The sequence below is a fragment of the Lissotriton vulgaris genome, chromosome 7, assembly GCF_964263255.1.
Source record: "Lissotriton vulgaris chromosome 7, aLisVul1.2, whole genome shotgun sequence".
In the NCBI taxonomy this organism is placed as follows: domain Eukaryota; kingdom Metazoa; phylum Chordata; class Amphibia; order Caudata; family Salamandridae; genus Lissotriton; species Lissotriton vulgaris.
In genome coordinates this window covers 913,133,382-913,145,635 of record NC_141695.1, presented here as the reverse complement: position 1 = coordinate 913,145,635, position 12,254 = coordinate 913,133,382, and positions in this window count along the sequence as shown.

The following is a 12,254-nucleotide window of genomic DNA, read 5'->3' as shown; positions in this document are numbered from 1 at the left end:
ACAGACAGCCTGACCATGTCAGAGACTACATCAGGACAGTGGTCCAAAAGATGCCAGAGTTGGGAGTAATTCAGGCTTCAGGTAGCCCCTGGGCTAGTCTTGTAGTCCTTGTACCAAAATCTCATAGCTAGGATGGTAATAAAGAGGTGAGTTTTTGTGTTGACTATAGAGGCCTCAAGGCAGTCACTGGGGCTATGCCCATCCAGTTCCAAGGCCAAATGAACTGATTGATACTTTGGCCCCAGCCAAACATCTCAGTACGTTTGACCTGACTGATGGTTATTTGAAAATCAGACTCAATGAGGATGCCAAACCTAAAACAGCATTTTCAATTCCCAGTGGACATTATCAATTTATTGTGATGACTTTTAATTTCAAAAATGCACCTACCACATTTCAGAGGCTGATGAATAAAGTCTTAACAGGTCTGGAAGCCTAGAGTGCAGCATATCTAGCACTTAGCTCTCAGAAGGCATTTGATAACCTGAAGCAAGCAATGTGCTCTGCTCCAATTCTGCAAAGTCTAGACTACTCCAAACCATTCATTGTGCATACAGATCTTTCTGAGATAGGGATAGGTACAGTATTGTCACAGTTTAATGCAAAGGGCCAGGATCAACCAGTAGCTTTTATAAGCAGAAAGTTGACCCCCAGAGAGAAGCATTGATCAGCTTCTGAGGGAGAGGCCTTTGCTGTGGTCTGGACCTTGAAGAAGATGAGGCCATGCCTGTTTGGCACTCACTTCATTGTTTAGACAGACCATAAGCCACTCTTATGGTGTAAACAGGTGAAGGGTGAAAAACTCAAACATTTGAGGTGGTCCATTTCCCTACAGGGGATGGTTCAGTTCAGTTCAAAAATAAGTTTTTTTTAGACCATTTGGTCTTTAAACAACAGCTCATACATTAAAATTTAAAAGCATCTACACATCATAGTCATAAAATCATGATATCCTTAAAACTTCATTCTTAAAAATGGACTTTTCGGAGGAGGAGCTTAGCGCGCATCCGAGATGGTCGCGTGAGCTGTGAGCTCCCGAAACCCTCGCCGCCTCCATCGTCTATCCTGGCGCAAATCCTGTTTCTGACGACGGGTTCTAGTAGCTGAGACTCTCCTGATCTGAAAGGCCTTTTTCAGACTTTGAATCGGATGCCGGACGCCCGAATTACTCCTTCCTGAAGCCTGAAGGCCTACACCGTGGCTCATCCCGGGACTTGGGCATCCGGAGCACCCCGAAAGTAGTTGAACAACAACGGCTTGTGGAAGGGGACGGCTACCCGGGGTCTACTTTCGGTTTTGTTTTCTCTGGCTAAGAAGTTTGGAGGTGGCTGCCTAGTGATCAAGCTGGCCTGTGAGCGCACTCGCTTGACTGATCTTCACCGACGCCCTGCACTTCAGTCTCTCGTGGTTTTTCCTTTTGGGAGCCATTTACACCAGGTCCCAAAAGCCCCTGAGGGGCGCGCAGCCCACCATGGCGGGCAAGTCTGATAGTGACAAGCGGTCCCTCAAGAACGCGACTCACGGTGGCGTAACTCAGACCACCATTATGGACAGATTTGCACGCAACAAGGGCTTGCCCAGCAGGACTGGCAAAACCCCGGAGGACCTTGGTGGTGGCCCCCCTGAGTCGGAGGAGCCAACTCTTCGAGACATGATGGGCGCCATTGCCAGTATACAATCATCAATGGGCCAACAATACGAAACCTTGGCGGCCAAGATCGACACGGTGGCGGTGGATGTAGGCCTGATTAGGGCGGACTTGGCCAAGACTAATGAGAGAGTCAAGTCGTTGGATGTTAAAACAGCCAGTCTCACAACTGATGTCTCCGATCTCCAGACTGAGATCCGGACTCTTCGGACATCGAGTGACCAGTTTGCCCGCCGGCTTGAGGATTTCGAAAGTCGCGCTAGGCGCAATAATGTCCGCATAGTCGGAGTTCCGGAGTCCTCAGCCGATCAATCAACGGACTTACTCGTTGAAGATCTGATCCTTAACCACCTCGCCCCTAAGGGCCTGAGTAACCTTTTTGCGGTGGAGCGTGCCCACAGAGTCCCGGGCGGCAGGCGCAAGCAGGGGGCTGCCCCGCGACCCATCATTGCGCAGATCTTTAACTATAGGGACAGAGACGCCATTTTGCAGGCCTCGAGGACTAGCGGCCCCACCAAGTTCGAGAATGCATCCATCAACTTCTACCCTGATTTTACCCCTTCGGTACAGAAGCAGAGACTGGGATTTTCTGGGGTGAAGCGGAGACTAAGAGGTCTGGGCATGAATTATGCTTTTCCCCGCCCGATTGCGCATCAAACATAATGAGCGGGTGCTGTTCTTTGATATGCCAGAGGTGGTCAGTGACTGGTTGGACACACTATCTATGCCACGGGACAATGCGGAACAATCCAGAGGTGCTGAAGGCAGCCAACGGGAACAGGAGGAGTGGGGGCACCGGCGTGTGCTACCATCGTATCGTGCTACGGTGGATAGTTATCCTTTTTTGGGTCAATGACATTCTTAAAGACAAACCCTGGGGCGGCGGGGAGTTCTGGACTTTTCCTCCTCCGGGGGTGTTTCCTTTTCTACTTGTAGTTTAGTTTTCTGGGGTAGGGCGACAGGCACACTGCAGAATGGGGTGGTTTTCTGGTTTTATCGCAGGGGTGCAGGGTGGGGGGGTTGTTGTTGTTCAAAGTTTAAAAGGTAAGTCTATTAAATGGGCAAACCTATCTAGCCAAGCATGTAAATAAAGAAAAAGTAATAAGGTTGCTAACACAAACACTTATTTTAAACCATTCTTTGTGTGGATCCTTGAAGAAAACCCTCAATCACCTCCCAACAATACTATTGTATTGTTGGGAAGGAAATTATTCATTTTAGTAATGCTGAGGGAATCTTAAGTGCCATCAGTTTTTCCAAACTGGCGGCCCATCAAGTATATTTAAGCCTGCTGAGAAATCAATAAAAAAACAGAATGTAAAAAGAGCATATGAGGGACGGAATGCTGAACTAATCAATCATTTGACCCGAGTCCCAGATCAGGGTTAAATTAATTTGTTTTTGCTCACCCTGACACCCAAGTTTGGACCCAACCATATGCAAATCAGTCTTGACCCTGCTTCACATGAGAACAGTCTAGCCTGAAATGCCAAGTCAGGTCCTCCCTGGACTTGAAACAAGCATCCAGGGACCAGTCAGGATACCACCCCTCATCAGCCAGGCTAGCTTGAATCCAGTGGCACAGCAAGCGTGGGACCCACGTCTGGACATACCCTTCCCACTTAGGGTGAGAATTGAATTTTGTTGCGCGCACTGCATCGCATTTGGTGATGCAGTGCGCGCAACAAAATTCGTTTTATTTATTTATAGGTTTACTTACCTGTTAAACTCCGTAATCCATACATTACTACCCCCCACCCTGCCCCTCCCCCTCCCCACGTCACCGCCCTGCAGAAACTCCTACTACCGACCGCGGCTGCGTGTTGCTGGTCTATGATTTGTACTATACAAAACTTTGCACATACATCTCAAATACTGTGATGATTTTGCTTTCCATTCCATTCTGAAATTTCACTGAGTGAGTTAGCATTTCATGAAGATGTGTTCTGAATTAAGAGTAGATTTTTCTAACAAGGTTAGTATGGAAGATAAAATCCTCTGTAAAACCTGAAGGCCTTCTGAATATTAAACATAATCACTGGGCAAATTGAAGTAACTTTCGAGCAGCGGGTCAGGAGTTAGTAAGGGATCCTGATGTATTGCTGATTTGCAGAAGAATGTACTGTTTAATACATTGAGAGTTCCTTTCTCTGCTCTAGTAGGCGGCTGAACATGTTCAACATCTACATCTAGGGCTGCAAACTAGTTGGGAGTGCAGTTTCAGGTTTAAAACTGAATTAGTCAGAAATATAGAGTAAAGAGGCGAATACCACATCACCTCCCATATGACCTTGTGCTTTGTACCTGTGGCCAAGTACATATATGTTTATGATTCTTGGTCATGGCTATAGGTGTATGTAGTACATATATTCAGCCAGGTCTCTTGGCGGTAGAATAACAAGATACAATGATACAATGATGAAATGTGACTAGCGAGTAGAGAGGTTTTTAACAGTTTTCAAACAAGCATTGGCACAGCCAATAGTTCTCGCCTTGGGAACTTTATAAGTGTTTGGTTATCTAGCACAATATCTTTGGTGCAACAACATCAACTGGTGCATGGCTAAACACTTATAAGGTCCCAAAGGCAAGACCTATTGGCTATGCCAATGCGTGCTTTGCTTGCAGTTTATAGCTTAAAGTTCTAATATAGAGTTCTGGTGCCCCTAAGAGCTCTCCAGGATGAGGTGGATACCACGATTCAGGAGCCCTGTCTCCTGCATTATACTCAAGATCAAATTCAGCAGTGCAGTGACCACTGCTGCATTGGATTATAAAAGGATAGAAACATCATCTCCCTATGGGTTCTATAAAAATGGCAGAATATCACCATTGTAACAACTGCTACCCACTACCACCCACGCAGATCTTGTTGACATGATGTGCAAGGGTATCATTTAAAGGTAGCCAGATGTTGCAAACGCAATTCATGTTTCTCGCCTCTCTTGATTTACCCAATTAATGCCTAAAATCAAGTTACCTTCGGAGTTGCTAAACTATTGTGAGTGTGACACAGGTAATTTTGTAACTCAATGCCCTCCTTACAAAACAAGAACGTCAGTGATGCAGGGCATTCTATGTCCTAATAAACAATGGGCCATGCCTCATATAGGGGTCATATACACCAGTCAAACCCTAAGCCTACTTGTGTGCCATTCATTCTGCACGCAGGTGTCCTGCCACGTAGGCTTGCAAGAGCAGTGAAGTGCTTTCTCTTTTCAGACGCTTCCTGCCATTGCCCTTATATTTAGCCCTTTTTATCCGTCTCCCATTGGCTGCCAAGCAACCTGGGCAGAGAACAGAGTCTTAGAAATGCTTCCCAAGTAGCTTTCATGCCACAAAAGGAAGTAGAGGTAAGCAGCCACCTCCGGTATCTGGGGATATAGAGGATGGAGCTACAAAGAAATGGGATATAACAGAAAGGGCCTGGCATCCCTGGAGGCAACCATACACTGACAGCACATCTGTCATGCAGAGGAGCATCCCTTTTATGCTGGGCAGACCCCCCAAAAACCTGAAGGCAGCATGCAACACATAGGTTGGCAGCATGCTCCTCCCTGTGCCAGAAGCTAGGGCTTCTGCCACCCCTCATGCAATAGAGAGGAGGTTGCACAAAAAAGAGAGAATTAGGGGTGTTTAGTTAAAGCTGCCTCAGCTTCTCGCACAGTAGGCAGAACAGTTCCAGGGCTGAGGTAGGGGCAGGTTAGCCACAACCCGTGGGCAGGCCCGGCCCACCTGCTGTCTCCTTAAAACAGGCTGCTTTGGAGTGAGGATGTCAGGTCAGGTCAGGTCAAAAGTTTTTATTGAGCGCAACTTATCACTGCAAGGTCTCAAGGCGCTTGGGCAGAAAAAAACTGTTGACTAAGCCAGGAAGTGTTCCAAGAAGCGGCAGACATTATTTCGGGAACAGCCATGTTTTAAGACCTACCTGGAAGAGGTTGTGTTCAGAGATGGATAGAAGGTGAGGGGGTAGTTTATTCCACAGCCGAGGGGCAAGGTAGGAAAAGGAGCGGTGGCCATTGCGGGGGGTACTGACACGAGGCTGGAACAAATGGGATTTATTGCTGGATCTTAGAGGTCTGTTTGGTACATACCAATTACGTTTCTTTAAGAGGTTTTTAGGGCCAGTGTTATAAAGGATGGCGTGAGTCAGACTCAGGATCTTGTTGGGGCTTCTCTGACATATAGGGAGCCAATGGAGCTTTTTCAAAGTCGGGGCAGAGAGAGTTCTGGATGGAAGGTCAAGAGTCAGTCTGGCCGCAGCATTCTGCAGTGTCTGCAGTTTGGAAACCAGATCTTCGTTGAGTCCAGCAAACAGGGATTCCGTAATCAAGCCGGCTGATGACCAAACCCTGCACCAAAGGCTTCCTGGCTTCCACTGGAAGCCACTTGAAGATCTTCCGGAGAATACGCATAATCCCATAGCAGATGCCGATTACCTGGCTGACATGATTTTTCATGGACAGGGAGCGATCTATTGTTAGCCCAAGGTTGCGGATTGGTTGTTTTTGGGGGTGGGGGGGGGGTTGGTGGGGGCAGAGGCCCATTTCCAGAGGTCACAACTCTTGTGACCAGAATTCATCAGCCTTGCCAAACAGAATGATGTCAGTTTTTCTGCAATTTAGTTGGAGCTTGTTGTTGCACATCCAGTTACTTATGTCAATCATGCAGTTTTTAAAGCGGGAGCGAGTGTCAGAGTAGTCTAAGCCGCATGTGATGAGTAACTGGGTGTCATCGGCATACGATACGGTTTCGAAGCCATAAGATTTAATGACGTAGCCAGCAGGGACAGGTACAGATTGAACAGCATAGGACTTAAGATTGATCCTCGGGGTACCCCCACGGTAACCGGGTGGCTGCTGGAGGTCAAGGAGTCAACTTGAACTGTGGTGGAACGGTCTGTAAGATAGTTTCCCAACCAGTCAAGGGCTTTACCTCTGATACCCAACTCCCACAATCGATGTTTCAGGATGTTGTGGGAGATGGTATCAAAAGCTGCTGATAGGTCCAGAAGTACCAGAATTGCCGACTCCCCTTTGTCCAACGTAAGCCTGATATTATCCACAATCTCTAGGACTGCGGTGTCTGTGCCATGGGCAGCACGGAAGCCGGATTGGGAAGGATCTAAAATCCAGTGTGTCTCCACAAATGTAGTAAGCCGCTTGTTCACTAAGTATCCCAATACTTTCCCAAAATAGGGCAGTAGGGAAATGGGCCGATAATGAACCATTTTGGTGGGGTCATTTGAGTTTTTTTTAGAATAGGCCTAACTAGAGCGTGTTTCCATTTTGTAGGTACCCTGGCTAGTTTTAATGAAGAGTTAAAAATGTTCATGAGCGGGTTGGCCAGTAATGGTATGATTTTGGTACAAGAACGGGGAGGAAAGGGATCCGTAGGGGAACCAGATTTCACTTTGTTTAGGCCTTCGAGTACTTCGGTGATAGTTATCGGGTCAAATTGAGTTAGGCAAGTAATGACCGTATGTGCATCCGGGAGGAGGTTTACCCGTGTTTTATTAATTTGCTGAAATTGGCCTGGATCAATGTTCGAGAAGGATTTAAAATTTTTAATTATTTGAAAAAAAAAATTATTATCGAAGAAAACTGACAGAGAGTCCACCCATTCTTGATTGGGCACGAAGTGAGACTGTTCGGCCCGGGCCAAAGTACATTCTTTTAGTATTTTATATAGTTCCTTGCTAGAATGGGCTGCATTATTTATCCGTAGAGTAAGGTAAGTCTTTTTAGCTGATTTGATATTTTTTAAATAGAGCAAATGCAGTAGCTTGTAGCTATTTCTGTCCTCCTACGTTTTAGATTTGCGCCATTGTGGTTCAGCTGCTCGGCTGGATTGTTTGTCGGTTTTTAAGGCAGCAGTGAACCATGGCGATGCAATAAATTTCATATTGACATTTGTCCTGGGGATGACCTTATCTAAAGTTTTTAGAATGGCGGAATCTAAGTTGGTTGCCATTTGTTCCACTGAGGTTTCCAGATTTGTTTGTTGCAATTTAAAATGTGTTAGGAAGACTTCCGGTGTCAGTTTGCGCCATGGGCGGATGAGGGCTCTTTTTTTATTATCGGAAGTGGACTCGGGAGGTGATAGGAGGTTGAACTTTAGAAGGTGATGGTCCGTCCATAGCATGGGAAGCGGGGCCCCAGTTCTCATCTTAGATGAATTAGTAAAAATTAAATCAAGTGTGTGACCAGCTGGGTGGGTAGGGCCGGTGACCCATTGGGTCAGTCCTAAGGTTTCCATTGTTCCGATTAAATGAGTTGTTTCGGGTCGGACAGAGTTTCAGCATGGTAGTTAAAATCCACGAGCAAAATAACATTTTCGGTTGCTAATACATGGGAAACTATTGATTCTAAGAGAAAATTAACAAAATTGGATTTGGGGCCAGGGGATCTATACACGAGGGCTACTCGTCACGTTTCCGAAAGGGAAATTTTGATGTTGGCAATCATAATTTCGGCGGTGGGGTTAGAAGTCGATTCCAACAGCTTGATCTCTATGGGAGCTTTGGCCGCAATTGCTATGCCTCCACCTCTGCTCCCAACCCTGTCCACCCTGGTTAGATGGTACTCCTGAGGGAAGGCAGTTGTTATGTCCAGAGAGGCCTGACAGTGGAGCCACGTTTGGGTAAAGAAACAGATGCCAGGTGTTTCGGCATCGAGCAAGCTCCATAGCTCGAGTGCATGTTTGGGTATAGATCTCATGTTAAGATATATCGCAGTGGATAATTTATCGTGCCTTTTGGATTTGGTGGCCTGTACCATAGTAGATTCCTGCTTAGAATCTGTGTTCTGGTTGTAGTTGGGGGTGATGATGGTGGAATGTTTTAAGAACTCGCACGGAGGGATTATATGACCATGATCTGATGGCTGGAGGGCTTGAACAGTCATCCCGGTGTTAGGGGGTTTTAAGTTGTTTAGAAATTTCAGCTCGTCGCTGGTGTAGGATAACATGATTATGGCCAAACCGCTCACCTTGACATACAGGGAGACTAAGGCCAGGGGTCTGGGCGGCGGGCGGCGTACTGGCGCGGACGGGCACAGACGGGCTAACCTTCGGCTCGCCTTCAGCGTGCCACTGGCACTCTGCTGCACACGTCCGTGCTGCGGAGGGCATCAAGTGGGGAGGGAGGTGGGTCAGCTCCTGTGACGCTGGCCAATCAAAAGAAGGAAAAGTGATCCTGCTTCCTGTCCCTCCGTTCAACCGGCACATGCCGTGACGGACCGGGGACCAGCCCAGGAGCAGAATAGAGTGAGCAAAGGCAAGTGAACAAAACACAGTAAAAACTAAGGTCGCAGAGATTTAAAAACACGCTGACACTGCAAATTCCCCCAGTCAGCCTCTAAACATTACTGTCTATCCCTCTAGCACTGGCACTGCAGTTCAATTTGGCGTTCGTGTTGCTGAAATTTGCTGCGCGCGTCCGCGCTGCGGAGGGGCTTTAAGTGGGCAGGGAGGCGGGTCAGCTCCTGTGACAGCAGGCCAACCAAAACAAGGAAAAGTTCTCTGGCTTCCTGTCCCTCCGTTCAACCAGCACATGCCGTGACGGACCGGGGACCAGCCCAGCAGCAGAATGGAGTGAGTAAAGGCAAATGTACAAAACACAGTAAAAACTAAGGTCGCAGTGATTTAAAAACACGCTGACACTGCAAATTCCCCCGGTCAGCCTCTAAACATTACTGTCAATCCCTCTAGCACTAGCGCTGCAGTTCAATTTGCCGTTCGTGTTGCTGAAATTTGCTGCGGGAAAGGAGAGACTGGGAGTATGGGGGAAGGTGGCGTGCGTCAGTAGATGAAATGAGCACACAAAGCACCAGCAGCGGGCTGCGCATGTGTGTGTCATAGGGGGAAGTTGGGGCGGGGAGAGGCCTATGCAGCGAGTAAACAGGAGGCTAGTGAGCCTTCTGGGGTAAATAAGGCTGCAACAGCGTGTTGGGTGGATGAGCGTGTGAGACCTCCAGCAGCTGCAGTCCTCACACAAAGGAGATACTTAATGTTGGCTCCTTTCCTATTATATTTCCAAATAAAAAAATAATTCAATTAACAAAAAAACACCAAGTCCCAGAAACAGAAGAGGAGGAGGGACAAGGTAGGTGGTGAACACGGGAGGGGGCAGTAGCAAACGCAGCACGAACAATGGTTAGTGCATGCGCTCGGAGATAGGAGCAGATCTTAGCAATGCTTAAAGGGAACAAGAGCGGCTGCGGGAGAGCAAGAAACAGCGCGGGACCATTGAAGGCAAAACAAGCGGTCTTCACTTTTCAAGCACTCCTGCTTGCGCTGGCATCCACCTTGTGGGAGCAAACAGCGGCGCACCGGTACTTCTGTTTTCAAATAGCACATACGCCGCTGCTCGCTCCCGTAAGGTGGATGCCAGCACAAGCACGAGTGCTTAAAAAGTGAAGACTGATTCCTAAAGGTCATCTACTAGAGCAACGCATGCGTGCTGCCTAGGTGAGACCTAAAAAGAAGCAATGACGGGTGAGACATTGAAGCCACAGGCAGCGAATTCAACATTCTTGCGGCAGTAAGTTAAAATGTTTGGCCTGTAAAGGATACCGAGTTGGTTTTCGGAGATATAAGATAAATATACTGATTTTAAAACACAAGAAGATTTAAGTCAGCTAAATTTCTCTGGCTTAGAATCTGAACAAGATTGGTACATGGTTTTGTGGACTAACAAGTGACTTTGAAACACATTTTGTCCCTTACCACTAAACATGCCAATTTCTAGGTAGATTAGCAAGCAAACATGCAGTTGCATTCAGAATAATCTGAAGTTACTTAATTAGAGTGACAGGAGCAAATAAATAGATATAATTACCACAGTTAAATTGGGAAAGCACCACATTATTGACAACTGGGACATGGAATCTGGAAAGAAAAAGAATTATTCACCAAAGTACTTCGAGATGAAAAAAACTGGAGCTAGTCACTTTGGCAACATGGGGAACAAGAGACAATTTAGAGTTCAAATGAATGCCCAAATTATGGAATACCAGAGATGAGGCAGGAAAGGGTCAGTAGGAAAATAGGATCTGCTTTCACGGTTACCCCCACCTTTTGCTGGTGTCATTCTGTTTTCTGACTAGTCTGTCTGGGATCCTGCTAATCAGGACCCCAGTCTCTGTGCTTCTTCCCTAAATTGGACCATGGTGGGTACTTAGGTACCCTCCCGGATTGGCTACTAGTGTACCCTTGTAAGTCCCTAGTAATTTGGTTATAAATTACCCGGGGCATAGGTGCACCAGGGGTCCCCCATGAGCTGAAACATGTATTGTTCCACCCATGGGAGATCAATACAATTGTGACTGCAGGCCTGCCATTGCAGCCTGTGTGGGCTGGTGCTTGCACCACTTGCAACAGATATATGTTTTATTATATCTGAAGTAACTACACTTAAAAACTATAGTCACCCCTAAGGCAGGCCTTTCAATCCTGAGGGCAGGGTGCTTGATCGTGTGTGAGGGCGCCCCTGAATGAGCAGGATACCCCTACAATTCCCAGAGCCCATTCTCCAGGTGTTGTAAGAGCATCTGCGATTATGATAAATAGAGTGGCCATGTGTCATTACGCGATGGCTAGCTCTGGCATGTTTGCTATCAAATATGTTGGAATCATACCCCAACACCATAAACAGTGTTGGAAGTATGATTCCATGCACTGTGGGGCTCCTTGAGGAAGCCCTCCGTGCACCCAGTACCAGTCTTCCAGAGTCTTAAATCAAGCTATGGCTGCTGCCGACCACAGACAATTCTGCACTCCTGCTGCTGAGCCAAGTTCGAGCAGGGGAAGGTAGGACAATAGGTTTCCTGTCACAGGGAGGTGTGAGCACCTCCCAGACAGGACTTAGGGCTAGATGTAGGTAATTCCCATTTACAGACTATTAAATACAGAATTTTACCGAATCAGTATTTAAGAGTCTGTAAATGGGAAGGGGGCAGATTTAGGTAATTCCGAATTTAGGAATACCGAATCTTAAGATTCGGTATTTACCGATTTGGTAAATACCGAATCGTGATTGCCCATTGATTCCTATGGGCCTTGAAGCCCATAGGAATCAATGGGAAATACTGATTCGGTATTTACTGAATCGGTAAATACCGAATCCTGCAAGGGTGCAGGGGGTGTCACTTTGACACCCTCTAGCACCCCAAGTACAGACTTGTGTGACATGTGGCACACAGTCAAAATATCGAGTATTAAATATCGACCTACCAAAATATCGTGTATGAAATTTCGAAGGTGTAGAATATCGATGTCAAGAATATCGTTGGACAGAATATCGACCCTAAGGTAAGTAATATCGAAATTCTTCACATCGATGTAAGTAATATCGAAGTTAGTAATATCGATAGCATATATATCGATGTTACTAATTTCGATGACACTAATATCGATATTTGTATAATTTTATTGTTTTTTATTATGTATGTGTTATATGTTTTACTTAAGTATGTAAAAACAATAATATTATATGTGTATTAATTATATATATTAATAAATTTAATTATAAGCACATTATATGTTTTAGTACTGGAGCGGGTTGTGGGTTTATAGGGGAATAGGGTGGGAAGTAATTTAATTATGT